We start from the raw sequence: 16,037 nt of genomic DNA on the forward strand, positions 1-16,037 counted from the left end.
ATATAATTAACTTTAAGACAGAAGTCGAACAGGTGATTCTCTACTTGTGACAGGCGACCATTCAGACATATGTATTTGTTCAATGAACGATAGATAAGCTCTAAACATGTCAGGGTCGCCTTCACCTTTGACCCCTTACACGCATATACACAATAAGTCACGGTACAGTTACATACACCCATCCAAGTACTTATAAAATACATACAAAAACAAACAATTAATAATACTGGGAAAAATGTATTTGGATACTGACGACCATTCGGAAACGAATACTAAAGCATTTAAAAAAGGTGAGCCAAATTAAAATAGATGAGTCAAATGAAAAAAAGGTGAGCCAAATTAAAATAGATGAGTCAAATGACTATGTAAATACGAACTTATAAGTTGTATCAAATATAAAAATTCCAATCAATTTAAATGACATGTCGTTATGTGTTTTATACGCATTAGCTATGACATGCTTACTTTTTAATGTTGTGCGTCCTTTATCCAAATCCCAACGAACCATTTCTGTCCAGGAGCGTGTACAACAGTTCTCAGATAACACAACGGTATGTCAACAGCGAAAATAAACCGTGTCAAGAGTACCTCACTACAGCCTGCTCTACACCAATACTAGCAGTAGAAGCAGCAGAAGAAGAAGAGAGAGAGTTTTCTATTTCCACGAAATCTTCCATTTAGGTTTAGAGAGAATTACAAAGCAAAGAGCAACAGAATGGGATATATAACTGCAATACCAGTCATATATATATATATATCAGTTGATGGGTAAGGGGTAAGCTCAGAAGTATTTTAGTTGTTGTAATTTTTTTGCTATTTTTTATAGATATGAACAATACAGGTTTTGATTACCGAGTGAGTAGATCTATATATGACTGAGCTATTGAAATCTGATAAGGGGCGAAAAATGTTTAGTGAAGTAATCAGGGACACCAATTGAACAAAGAAAACATCAACATTTAACGATGGTATTTATATATGGTTTATTATGATACACTGCATTGGGTACTCAAGTCATGTACACGTATATCAGACATACAATGCTGGGATGAACAAAGCTACTCTTTTCATTGACACATTAATTTCCGAGGTAACATGAAAGTAAAAAAAAATACTCGTCGACAATATAACCAATATATGGACTGCGTGGTAACATGGAATGGCTTATTCTTTCACTTTGTCATTTATATATCCACGGAACAATCAAGGATAAAAAATTTTGTCTCCAAAGTTACATTAAGAAATAAAAGTTATTATTAATATCTGGAGAGACGTATGTACTTAGTCTTTAATATTTCAAACTTAAGCCAGTAAAATTCCAGAGATTTTTGTTACAAAATTAATCATTCTTGCTCAGAGACCTTCTCAGTAAGATATCATTGTACGTTTCACGAATGCGGTTACCATAGCTGAAAATTGAATGCCAATGATATGTAAATCGACAAATATAGCTCATTGTTCAATAATAACACACGGAATACACAACGGAAAAATATACAAAAAAATAAAATGAGGTCAACTGAAACAGTAAAGTACAAATAATATATATTATTATAAAAATGTAAATAAATAGACCAGAGCGATCCGATACTGTATAATACTACCCACTGTAAATCGACAAGTATACTTAATCTTAAATGATGAAATGATTTGTACGAAAATGTGATGGTATCCAAATAGGCATACTACATCTTATATTTTAAAAGGAATTCATATTTTGTAGTCAAAAATATGACTTTAGAAAAGAATAGAAAAAATAATAGTATATAGAGTAATGTGATAGCAAAGAAAAATCTTTAAAAAATAAAAATAAGAATGCTTTAGGAAGCATCTTTCTCGGTTCGATTAATAGTGGGCTAATTAATAAGTACTAGTAAATGATTGTGTTACCTGACACAATTTAGATGTACATTTAAAATGTTAACTAAAACTATTTTGTTATATGATTATGAAAAATGTTTGAGGATGAAAAAGTGATCGGATACGTTTATTTTACACAATTGACATGTAATGACAATTTCACAAAAAATATTGATGAAGAGCCATGTCGACTTATTTAATGGAATATGTATATAAGGCTATTATATATTAAAATCGATATAAATTATGTTGGGTTACATTAGAAAAGATAAAAAAAACACACTTGATTGAAACAAATTTAAAAAAAAATTCTTTAAACAATTATACATAATTATATGTAATATACATTTAGTATCAAAACACAATGTTTACAGAAATGTGTATAAAATGAAGACTACACATAGCACATGGCGATATAGCTTATTTAGACGATTGCTAGCGATTATCCCCATCAACGTCACTATAATGTATCGCCCACTACTACAGAGTCCAGCTATTATGGCTTATTACTACGTTCTCATGATGACCAGCGTTCTGTTTTGTAAACGATACATTAAAAAAGAAGCTGACACCATTTTGTTCCTTTACACCCTGTGACAGATTAGCGTTTTGCCTTCATGTTTCTCGCTCGACCCGCGGACACGACGGTGATATTTACTCGCCATGTATATTAATATGTTACAGCTTGTAAATAGAACGTCATAGTCATTCTATTGTAAATCAATATACACCCTGCACATTTAACTAAACATAATTATAAAAGCTGCGTTTTGAATGATCGTTGAAAACCTAACTTGTCTTTGATTTTTAATGATCACGTGTGAACAAAATAAAACAATTTGATCACTATGAATATAACCGACCACCAATTTAATACATTATTTTTTTTCATTACGAGACATGTTAATTTGTGTTGTGAATTAATATAACAATTTATCTAAAATAACACAAAACAGTAATAGGTTTTATGTTATATATAGTACGATCAAATTAGACTACATTTTAAACGTTTTTTAATAATAAAGAACACGTGAAATCACCTAAAATAGTTCGAAAAAAGATAGATTTTAATGAAATAATTTTATGCGAATCCTTAATACTATACACACAAGTTATCCATATCCATTTTACGGCATATCTAAAAACATTTAAAAGCGTATACTGAACCTTTACAAGAATATTACAAAAGTGAGAGAGGTTAAGATGATCCACCGCCGACGGAACATGAATAATATTTATCATTTTGACAATGACTGATGTTTGATCGTGTGTATATGTCTTATTAAAACAAAAATACATAAAAAATAATAAATTTGTTGGCTGTACAATAAGTACCTCATTCCGTATAGGACATAGTGCAATGGGTTTTTTCCGAGGTGCGATTTATTATTTTAAATTTTCAATATTAAAGTTATATAATAAGCTCAAACTGTTCAATGACGGTAATTCCTAATTTGCATATTACAGAGTTATCTGCACTTGCGGGTAGGTATTGATTGTGACGTCATGTGTTTGCGAGTGTAACGTCATACGTTTCGAAGAAAACGACGTGATGCGCTCACAAAATAATGACGTTACAATCGATACCTACTCGCAAGGGAGCTAACTCTGTAATATGCAAAACGGAATAGTTTAAAGTAACCTTTGTTAATAATGAAAAACAATAATACATCTACTCCTGTTTTAATAGATAGAAATTACCATTCGTCGGCGGTGTAGCATCTGAACCGAACACAGCTGATGTTGTATTGCCATACAATGTTATCTCTATAAACAATCTAGCGGGATTTGCTACCATAAGATAGATGTGTGATGTTGTTAGATTACATCGATATCTTTACCTTGTCGCTTGGCACTTTCATAGTAAGGAAGCACGCAGCGTTAGGAATAACTCAGTAACAAGGGAGTATTCTGTCTTTCCATATTACAGAGTTACCTCCCTTTGAGCGTATCGATTGTGACGTCATTAATTTGTGAGTGGAAATCACGTCATTTTCTCTGAAAAAGTATGTCGTTTCGCTCACTACAATTACCTATTCGCAAGCTAAGGGAGATAATCCTTTAATATACAAATACACAAGATACTTCATTTACAAATAATAATCGTCTACTTGTGATTCGCCAGTATAGATCTCGTTGACAGCAGTTGACAAACATACCATTCGTCAACGATATCTTTAATCTATGATTCATAACAACATGATCTTAAACATATACTTAGATAGGATGGTGTATTAATGATAGCTATCTACAATGTAAAACTCTCAATCTTTTGAGCAATTTTCTTCCTTACCCAACCAAATTAATTACCGTTCCCTCTTTGATCGACCCCCTTATTCCTTTCTGACGTCCTCATATTGACATTCCCATTTCACCCCATGTCCCCTTATTGGCACCCACTCCACCCTTAATATCCCCATCCCACCCCCAATTTCCCCATATTGACCCCCATCCCACCCCCAGTTTCCCCATATTGACCACCATCCCACCCCAATATCCCCATATTGACCCACATCCCACCCCCAATATCCCAATATTGACCACCATCCTCATATTGATGGTCTCTATAGTTACGACAACAGAAATCATCAATTCCGTAAGAACAATACTTTGTGAAATGTGTTCCTTTAAATGATCCATATTGTTATTTTCTTGTACTTTCAATCACTTGTAAAACAATTTTACATAGAAAATTGGCATAAAACAGGTTTTGAAAATGTTTGAATGATTTTTACAGCTTAATTCATTAAACCTTATGGTTCTCAAAAGATTACTGTAGAAAAAATAGCATGTCAAGTATTTCGCCCAGTTATGGCACATATACCTAAATTGAATATTTTATATAACTAAGAATGGCGTATTATGGAGCTATGATATAAACAGGGTATAGAGAACAATCTGATATTTAGTTATAGCTCCATAGTTCTATGTGAAAAATTACGTAAGAATCCGACAAAGTTTATGATATTACTACTCATACTAAACCACACTTAGTAACATGTCATTTCCATTAAAAACACTTGTGAAATCTTATATCAAACGACAAAAAATGGAAATAGGATCAAATCCACTTCAGATTGTAAAACTGTACTTATAAATGGATGAAACATCAGCACGCTAGGTCAGAGATTGCAACACACATATAAAAAGTCTTAAGATGCAAGTGTTAGATATTACTTTGTTTTTGTAGAAACAGATGTCAGTTATATAATGTACACCGGTCTCATCTGCTGTTAGTATGGTTACGTCCCAGCTGGAATGACGTCTCTCGTGGTCTCTTTGTTGCATACTAACCTGGAAAATCAAACCAAAAGGAGTACATTAGTATTTTAGTCTTTTTATATTTAGATCCACTATTTTTCGAAAACTACCAATAGATGTCCGGCATTTGCTCCGCAGCGATTCGTCCACTCTTCACCTGGTGGTTTTACTCTAACTTCCTCTGATGGTTGGTTTTACGACCAGTACTGTTATTGTTACCTGTTACTACACGTTGTTTTCTGAAAACTGCATTTATTCCCCATCCTCTGCATATTATGAGTTGATATTATACATTTTGAGGTTTTTTTCTAGAAAGAGAAATCGATTGATTAGTTTATATTATTAGTTGCTGAGGATGGCTCAAAATAATCTCCGATTGTAAGGCGCTTGTTCCTGACTGGACCCTCAGTTCAACTACTTTAGAATGACTAAGGTTGACTTCTTTGGATGTATTCTAGTAATAATTGGTTTCTGTGTGTTTTGCACAATCTGTTGTAATTGATAAAAGAATGATATTTTACTGTGAATTTCTTCAGAAAATGTCAGATTTATCTGCCGACTTTTAATAATGCTTTACCTATCTTCTGATCAGTGGACGGTGACCAATATCAAACCAAATTAAACCACGGTCTGTATAAAGTTTGATTTTATTGTACAAAATGCTTATTATGTATTTATAAATTGCGGTCTTTGTGCAAAATTAATTTCCATGGTATAATCAGAGCATTTAAGTTTGTCTGTATTTAATCAACCTAAAACGCTAAAAAGGCACTTTTCGCCTTGTATCGTAAAATAAAGAATCTGCACCTACCTATAGATATACAATTAAAACTATTTGATCCATTGGTTAAGCCAATTTTATTGTACGGAAGTGAAATATGGGGTTTCGAGAACATAAATATGTTGGAAAAATCAACCTATAATATTGCAAAAGAATTCTTGGTGTGAAGAAAAATTATACAAATTACAGATATACGGAGAAACTGGCAGATTCCCTATTTCAATCGATATTAAGTTAAGTTTTCAAATGAAAAGAAATTGTCTAGCTCTATGTATAAATTAATGTATGCCCTCCATGTAACAGGGAAACTGAATTCAAATGGCTTAAGTGCGTTTAAGAAATTCTAGATAATTCTGGTTTAAGTTTTGTTTGGATATATCAAAAAAGCTGTTTACATTAACTCAGAAATTAAGGGATCAGTAGTTCATCCAGTCGTGGTTCCAAGATATTGAAAACTCTTCGAGAGGTTCTTATTACTCTATATTTAAAACCCATTTTGGACTTGAAAATTATTTAATACGATTAAACGAAAAAGACAGAAAAACAATGTGCAAATTTAGAACATCAAATATTAAAGTCCTTTCCGGTTGAAACCGGAAGATTGATAGGAGTTCAACGAGACAATAGAATATGTCATTTATGCAATACCGGTATTGGTGATGAATTCCATTATTTGTTTTTATGTTCAGATTATAATGTAAGCCAGCTACGTGGGGATTACATTCCTGCTTACTATACAAGACATCCAAATCACATTAAAATGAAAGGCATGTTCTCGATTTTTCATAAAAAATGTACGTAAATTTACGATTATTTGTTCAGAAATTATGCAATTTGTTATAGTATTAATTACAGCTCAAAATAATCTCAAATATATGCATTTTTCTGATGTATTAATATATACACATATGAATAAGTCAATTATTACTATACTCAATACATGTATATTAATATCTCCAATGTTACCAATTTTAAAGGTGAAACAATTTGTTGGAAAAAATCATATGACACACTGAATTTTGTTTGTAAAAGTTTGAATCTTTATACAAATGATGCATTTAATTTCGCCTGTTATGCCTTAAAATTGAATTGTATATGTATGACCTCTTGATATACACAATGTGTATCCGAGTGTAATAAAAGAATTGAATTGAATCAACCGCTTACTCCTGATTTGTGGTATGTTGTCATAAAAAATGACCTTAGTTTTCGGTGGACCGTAAAATTCAAACAAACAAACAAATCATTGCAGATCAACCATTGTATCTCCGTCCAATTATACGTAGTCTATGCACTTCAATACACTACACAGCTATCTCACAATGAGGGATGGCAATGTGCACATAATGGGACATTTTACATACCAGTTACCATGGAGTCATGAAAAGCTAGGTCAAATATATGTATACCAAGTACAAACTCTGATTCTTCTGAGTAGAAGGAGGGTTATCACTTTGGGATGTATTACGGCCATTCAGTGATAAGAAAATAGTTTACATTAAGATGCATTAGGGTCAGCTGCATATTGGATGATATTCAGAACATCCGATTTTTTTCTGGGCTCATAGTAATTTCAGAGGTCTTAGGGTGAAAATGGACCATTTCAGTTTTTGCCTGCAAAACACGATATTGTGAAAACTTTATGGAATTACATGTTCCAGGAAGACTTTTTTCATTCCTGATGCATTAAGGCTCTGTTTTCATGGAAATATCGTTAATTTAAGTAACCATCTTAGTCTATATCAGGGCTTGTGGCAATAGCGACATATGAATTCAGTACATGTCATTAATGTCGTCAACGCAGTTCATTCATCATTGCTGTCCATGCCATCCTTCATATGAAACGTGGTTCATGCCGTTAAAGAGATACAAAAAGGTACCTTTTAATGACGATCATGCAATTAGAGAAGTACCAATAACCATACTTCATACAATTCACTAACATATATCCCCTATCTGTATCTGCCTTCCATGCATCTAATTACACTGATAAAGACCCATTTTGATTGGTCTCCATTTGCGGAGACCCATTTTAATTGGTCTTCATAGGCGAAGACCAATTTTAATTGGTTTCCATAGGCGAAGACCAATTTTAATTGGTTTCCATTGGCGAAGACCAATTTTAATTGGTTTCCATTAGCGAAGACCCATTTTAATTGGTTTCCCATGGCGAAGACCCATTTTAATTGGTTTCCATTAGCGAAGACCAATTTTAATTGGTTTCCATTGGCGAAGACCAATTTTAATTGATCTACGGTAATAACAAGAAGTGTTTCTCAATGCAAGGGACAGTCGACTATCTCGATAGGTGGTATAAGTACTGGATAGTTATATATACACATATACATATTCTTTTTGTTGCCGAAATTGATGTTACAGAATACCTGTGTAGATCGCTTTATTTTGTAACCTTGATGTTTGTTTTCTCTTTACATCATTTTACATCTTTTTTTTTATAGATAGAATAACGATTTCTCAGAAGATCAAGTTCAACACATGATCTCCAACAACACACAGATTTTCTCACATTTCACTTTCCAATGGTCTTACATCAAGTCTGGACTCTCATTTTTCTAATAAAGACTAAAGTTATTACCTAAATACTATGAAACAATGTTTTGATATCTACACTTTGGTGGCAAAATATCTGCGAGTATAGAGCATTTTGATTGTTTGTATCACGACTCAATAAACAGAAGCAATATGAGAATATTTTATTGCAGAATAAACAGACGATAGTTTTACACATACTTATAGTATCACAATAAAAACAAGGCATTGATTTCATTAAATATATAGATATATGTAGCTAAGCTACAAAAGTGTCAGCATGTTGATGAACCAATTTGGAAACATTACACATATGACAACCTGGTGATGTTCTCTCTGCCTTGTTCCCTATGCCTTGTGATGCACAATTATATACTTTTGTGTTTTATGCCTTGTGATACACAATTATATACTTTTGTTTTTATGCTTTGTGATGCAGCATTTATATATATATTTTGTATATATGTTGTGATACACTATTAAATAATTTTGTTGTTAAATAATTTTGTTGCATATAACTTGTGATGCACCACTATATAATTTTGCTTTCTATCCCATGTGATGCACCATGATGTATTTTTGTCTTAATGCATTGTGATGCACTACTATATGATTTTGTTTTTATGCCTTGTGATTCACTATTATATAATTTTGTGTTGTTTTCTCTGCGTTTCTGTAATTGTTATCCCCTTGTTATTTGTCTAAGCAACATTATGTCAAATATTGCTAACCTTTCAGTAGGTAGATTAAATTCATCTAATATCTCTTGGGATTTTTACAATGCAAAACATACAAAAAACTTAAGCAATGTGTCAAGTATTTCTGTGTTTTGGGAGGCTGCAGTATTTTAACATGATAGCAGAATACCTTAAGTATATTATAGAGATAGTGCTATATCCCTGAAACACACAGGTAACAATCAAATTACAGGTATATATAACCATTTCCAATAGACTTCCATGTAAGTAGCTCAAAGTTACAACATGCAATCTGACAGATTATAATACAATAAATACTTGAATACAGTTTACATGCTGTTTACCTAGTATTATGCCAATATGATGAGGTAAAACAATATCCCGGGTAAAACTGATATGGCACATGCAAGACACTTGAGAACAACAACTTGGGATATAAATGCGATTTCTAAATTGGTTCGGAGGTCTATACCAATATAACTATTGGTAAATTAGTTTTCTAATTGGCTACTTCAAAGGGCTGCTCTTGTCTTATGATAAATTGCATGGAGGGAGAATTAATGTTCTCCTGGATGCTACAGGCTTTGTCTTTAATAATATTTTTCTTATTCTTTTTAAAGTCAATGATTCTTTTGTGAGAAACCATGCCAAACTTTGATAGCTGAATTCTTTCAACTCTAGTATGGAGTCCTAGAAGGAGCAAAAAGCTGAATTTTTGTTGTAGTCAGAATGTTTTCTCAGACAACTATTCTATCATCAATTACATTGAGATACTTTATACCTTAAACTTTGAAATATACACAAGCACATAATACAAACATGTTTTATAAATACACAATCTCATTCGATCCATGATTTCTATACTTCTCTACACATGTTAACATATACAAAAGTTTATGAATTATACAATACCAAAAATACCCCAGTAAAGTATTAGCTTATAATCTATTGTTTTACAATGATGGACACTGGACAACATTTACCTTTTCTTTGTTTTCATACTAAATCTGCCTTTCTCACTGGTTGATTTCCCCCCATATATCAGAATGATGTAAAAACTATTACCAAATATTTTAATTCATTATTTTCTGCTAAAAATTCCTCTTTGAATCAAATATGAAATAATGTAACTAGGAGATAAAAAGACAATAGTCAAAGCTATGAACATTATAGGCCACAAATAAAACAAGAGCTGTTGGAGAACAGCAAAGCTCGCCTATTCAGAAGAAGTTGATGTTCAAGTATTTACTATTTAAACATGGAAATATGACAAATTAACAGACTCAAAAACCCCCTAAAGGGCCCCAAATTGGTTGTATTATCACGTTCAGCATCCATACACATTAGGAAAATAAAATCATAAACATTTATGATGACTTAAGCTTAAACAATAGACAAAATAGAAACTTTCTCAAAAACTTTAACATGGAAATATGACAAATTAACAGACTCAAAAAAACCCCTAAAGGGCCCCAAATTGGTTGTATTATCACGTTCAGCATCCATACACATTAGGAAAATAAAATCATAAACATTTATGATGACTTAAGCTTAAACAATAGACAAAATAGAAACTTGCTCAAAAACTTTAACATGGAAATATGACAAATTAACAGACTCAAAAACCCCCTAAAGGGCCCCAAATTGGTTGTATTATCACGTTCAGCATCCAAACACATTAGGAAAATAAAATCATAAACATTTATGATGACTTAAGCTTAAACAATTGACGAAACAGAAACTTGCTCAAAAACTTTAACGTGAAATGGGACGCCAACGCCGACACCGACGCCGACGCTGGGGTGACAACATTAGCTCCCCCTATTCATCGAACAGGCGAGCTAAAAATGATAAAACAAGAAGGCATGGAAAAAATCAACATTAAATGTAATTTCAGGTAGACATGAAAATTTGGTGGAGTTCCTTTGATGATAGTCTAGTGCACTGGCCACATGAACCAATAATCTGTTTGGTTTTGGATACATTCTGTTCCAAACCATCGGTATATCAGTTTGATTTCACTACCTATACTCAGTCAGTCAGTACTGAGGGAGTGATACAAAGGGCAGTAACTCTGATCAATCAAAATGGTATTTTGTAGAAATTATGCTATTTAATACAGGAGATATATATCTTTATTTCATTTAGCAATTAGGCTAAAGGGCTTTGTGCAAAACAAATACAGACATGACAATGGTAAACAGACTTTTCTGGAAAAAGGATGTACACTACATATATATATAAATCAAAAAGAAATCAGCGAAAGGAAGCACACATCAAATATGTCAATTATCAAATAATATTGAATTTCTAACTTCATTAGCTCTGTGAACAAAGATAGCTAAATTTTTAACAATGCTACTATTTTCTGAAGTCAAGAGATCTATAAATTTAGTCATATTAGGTCTAAACCAAATTTTGTTTTTAAACAGTTTTGATCTAATATCTACATAAATAGGACATTCCAATATGAAAAGATATTGATCTTCAATTTTTGCACAATTAAAACAATATCTCAAATCGACTGGAATTGGATTAGGCTTATGCCACCAACCTGTTTCTATGTACAATCTATGTGATAGAGCTTTCTATATTTTTCAATATTCAAAGTATCGAGATGACTCTTATGTCCAAATTCATTTGTAAACAATAAATAACATCTTGCCCTTGGCGAATCTACCAGCTCAAGATGCCAGTTCTGTATAAAAATATCTTTAACTCTAGTTTGGAATAATTCTGAAAAATCCTTTTCGTTTCCAACTTGTTGTTCTAACCAAACATAACCAAAACCATACGTACATAATAATTGTTTTAGCAATTTTGCCCAGTTAATTATTCTATATGATTCAGCTTATTGATAAAGTTCATCATAGACTGACTTCACCAAAACATTTTTCTTATGATGGACAATCTGTAGTCAATACTTACAGCGCCGTTACAAGCGTACGTGTGACGGCCAGTCTAGTAGGTGGTTCCGTTGATTGGTAGCTAGTCAGGTTGCATGATATCTAGTCAGTTTGCCAACGACATTCAATAAGCTGTGTAAGCACGGCTCTCATTGGAATTGGCTGTCGCTTCAATGTAGGGGCGGAGCTAAACAGTCGGAAATATCTGTCGTCGATCACTAAGATCAGAAACGTGCACTGTACCATATACATAAAATGATCGGCATCGTAAGCTTCATAATTTAAAAGATTACACAAATACATTTTAATTACCTCATGTATAGACTCTGAATCAGCGCTAATCAGTGAAGTACGTATGGAAAGAGCTACTGTTGTAGCGGAAAAGTCAGTCGAAAAAGAAATCACCTGCTTCTGACAAATTATAACTTTACCGCAAGGTGCGGGAAACCAAATCGGGTACAATGTACGACCGACCATCGTGTCTTGTCAAAATATATTCCGATAAAACACGTCTTTGACACATACATGGATGTCAGTAGGGATGCTATTCCAGCTGTAGGCGTAGATTTTTTTAAAACTTTGTCACCAGTATTTAATTAGAGAGATGCATTTGAATCTAGTGTTGACAAATTTCTCGGCTAAAATCAAACTACCGCCGCGCATGCGCCAACCTCCGAGAACATTACCTGTGAGGGTCGCGCAAATATGAATCAAATTAAATTATAAGTATTTAGGCAATGCATCCAAACTCGACGTCTAAAACTAGAATAACATCCCCTTCTAACGTCCAGGTAGGTATCAAACCCGTGTTTGATCGGAATATATTCTGATAAGACATTTACAGCCGTGCTACCCCAACTGAGAACGACGCGTGTATATAAACCCCTACCGCTCTACCGCTGACCTGTATCAGTGTACTGTAGCCGTGTTATTTATAGACTCGAGTACTGTCGCCAAATCCACAGGTAAATTGGTACTGGATGCTACTCTCGGGCTTCTCATCCAGCTTAATGAAACTGAATGGCTAGTTAGCTTAACCGATATATCTACAATGTATCATCAACAATGCGTGTGTATCTACTTAAAAACAAAACAAATATTCTTCAAATTGCATCAACATTCACTTAACTAGTATTTCTTTACTTTAGATATTTTAACAAATCTTCATATTTCTTGTAAAATTGCATATGAAACTCCTTATAGATCTAGCGATGCATGCTCATTACGTAGGGAACCGCCATAACATGTCCTGGCTGCAGGCCGTGTGCAAAAAGTCAAAACACACGTGGGATTTATAAGACGAGTCCTAAACTGTCATATATTTAGGATTTTCAATAAGTGGTTGGTAATATTATTACAGCAAAACTGACAAGCTACAAGGTTACTATAGATCTAAACCCAACACATTAACAAACACGATGAAAGATCCATTGGAACGTTGGTAGATTAGATACATAACGTTACGCTACAGTATGAATACTCCCCGAAGTCCAGAGAAATGGCCAATAATTTATGAACAAAAACATCCTCAAAACATTCGCTTAATAAGTGAAACAAAACAATAACGAATTTTTAATACAGTGATTGAATGTATATATTGTAAAAAATTAAATAGTACACAACGTGATCAAACACATTGTACAACAGAGTCGGGTTATGAACATCAAAGATCCCGCTGGCTCCGCCTACTTCTCAATGTTGTCGGCGATCTTGTCAGTCAGGGGGCAATCAGTCGGGCTGCCGATGCTTCACCCAATCAGTGCCTTCGTTACATGCCACCTAAAATCTAATCTACTGCATCAGTTACCAGCCTACTAGATCAGCTACCAGCCAACGTGTCTATCGAGTGAATGAACGTAAATAGGAAAACTTGTTGTAACGGCGCTGTAATTATCTTAAAATATCTCTCGAGTTTTAGTGGCAAACATCCTAATTCTTCGTAAATAAAGTTGTTCTGTGTCGAAGTTTTCACTCCAAGTAATCTTTTACAAAACTTTAAATGAACCTTTTCTACTGCCAACCCAGAGTGAAACCCCCACACTTCACACCCATAACTCATTACAGGACATACTAATTTTCAAAAAAATGATATGCATGTTTAGGTGAAAGGTTAATAAATTTTTGCAATTGTTTTTCCAGCTGAAAAAGTGATTTATTTCCTTGTCCCGCTAGAGTTAATTGGGCATCGGAAAATGACCAATGGATGAGAGTACTAAGCCCAAAAAAGAAAACTTTTTAACTATCTGCACCTCCTCCTCGCCCAAATAGAATTTTAAATATTCTGGTAATCGACCCCCGTTTCTGAAAATCATGACCTTGGTTTTCTCAAAATTTACTTTTAATTTCCATCTATCACAATAACCGTGCAGAATATCCAGACCCTTTTGTAATCCAGTACTAGTGCAGGCCATCAAAGTGATGTCATCTGCATAAAGTAATATAAATAATTTCAAAAAAATTATTGACACCCCTTCAAAACCTTTTAAAATCAGCTCTTCTTCAAGATCATTTACATATATTGCAAAAAGAAATGGGGACAAACTTTCCCCTTGTTTTACCCTGGTTACACATTCGTACTCATCAGAAAGTTCATTATTATCTTTCACCCTAGCTTTAACTGATTGATACATTGACTTGACGATATCAAGCATCTTGCCTCAAATTCCCAATTTCAATAAGTTTTCCCTCACAATATAATCAAAGGCCTTCGAAAAATCAATAAAAGTACAATACAAAGTTTTTCTATTATTAACAAGAGGCCCAAGGGCCTTAACGGTCATCTGACTATCTTGGCAATAGCTGTATAGGAAAATAATTAGATCTGGTGTCATGGTAGCCATCTTCAATCTGGGATCAACCAGAGATATAACAACACTTTGACAAGATCATATCAGCTGCATTTCATGTTTCAAGTTTCAGTTAAATTGCACTGGTAGAACTTGAGAAGTTCAAAATGTGTTTTCAAGATGGCATCTGTGGCAGCCATCTTGGATCATCTGTGGCAGCCATCTTGGATTTTGGATCGACATAAAATATAACAACACTTGGTCGGGGCCATGTCAGGATCATTTCATGTAGGTTTCAGCTTAATCACACTGGTAGAACTTTAAAAGAAGTTCAAAATTCAAGATTTTGGAATATTTGACTCTCGTGACCTTGAAAGTAGGTCAAGGTCATTCATTTCCTAAATATGAATACCCTGACCTTTGCTAATAAAAGGTTTATCTCAGCCTATTTGACCCCGGTGACCTTGACAGTATGTCAAGGTCATTAATGTTCACCTTTTGGCCCTTCATCCCAGCATGCTACAGGCTAAATAACCCTGGACCTTTTGGTAGTTAGAAGAAGTCGTTCAAAGATTTTAGCCTATTTGACCCCTGTGACCTTGACAGTATGTCAAGGTCATTTATTTTCACAACTTTTGTAGCCCTTCATCCCAGCATGCTACAGGCCAAATATGAGTACCCTGGACCTTTTGGTTAGTTAGAAGAAGTCGTTCAAAGATTTTAGCCTATTTGACCCCTGTGACCTTGAAAGTACGTCAAAGTCATTTATTTTCACAACTTTGGTAGCCCTTCATCCCAGCATGCTACAGGCCAAATACGAGTACCCTGGACCTTTTGGTTAGTTAGAAGAAGTCGTTAAAAGATTTTAGCCTATTTGACCCCCGGTGACCTTGACAGAAGGTCAAGGTCATTAATTTTCACAACTTTTGTAGCCCTTCATCCCAGCATGCTACAGGCCAAATATGAGTACCCTGGACCTTTTGGTTAGTTAGTAGAAGTCGTTCAAAAATTTTAGCCTATTTGACCCCTGTGACCTTGAAAGTAGGTCAAGGTCATTTATTTTCACAACTTTGATAGCCCTTCATCCCAGCATGCAACAGGCCAAATATGAGTACCCTGGACCTTTTGGTTAGTTAGAAGAAGTCATTCAAAGATTTTAGCCTATTTGACCCGTGACCTTGAAAGTAGGTCAAGG

This window comes from Argopecten irradians, chromosome 9, assembly GCF_041381155.1.
Source record: "Argopecten irradians isolate NY chromosome 9, Ai_NY, whole genome shotgun sequence".
In the NCBI taxonomy this organism is placed as follows: Eukaryota; Metazoa; Mollusca; class Bivalvia; order Pectinida; family Pectinidae; genus Argopecten; species Argopecten irradians.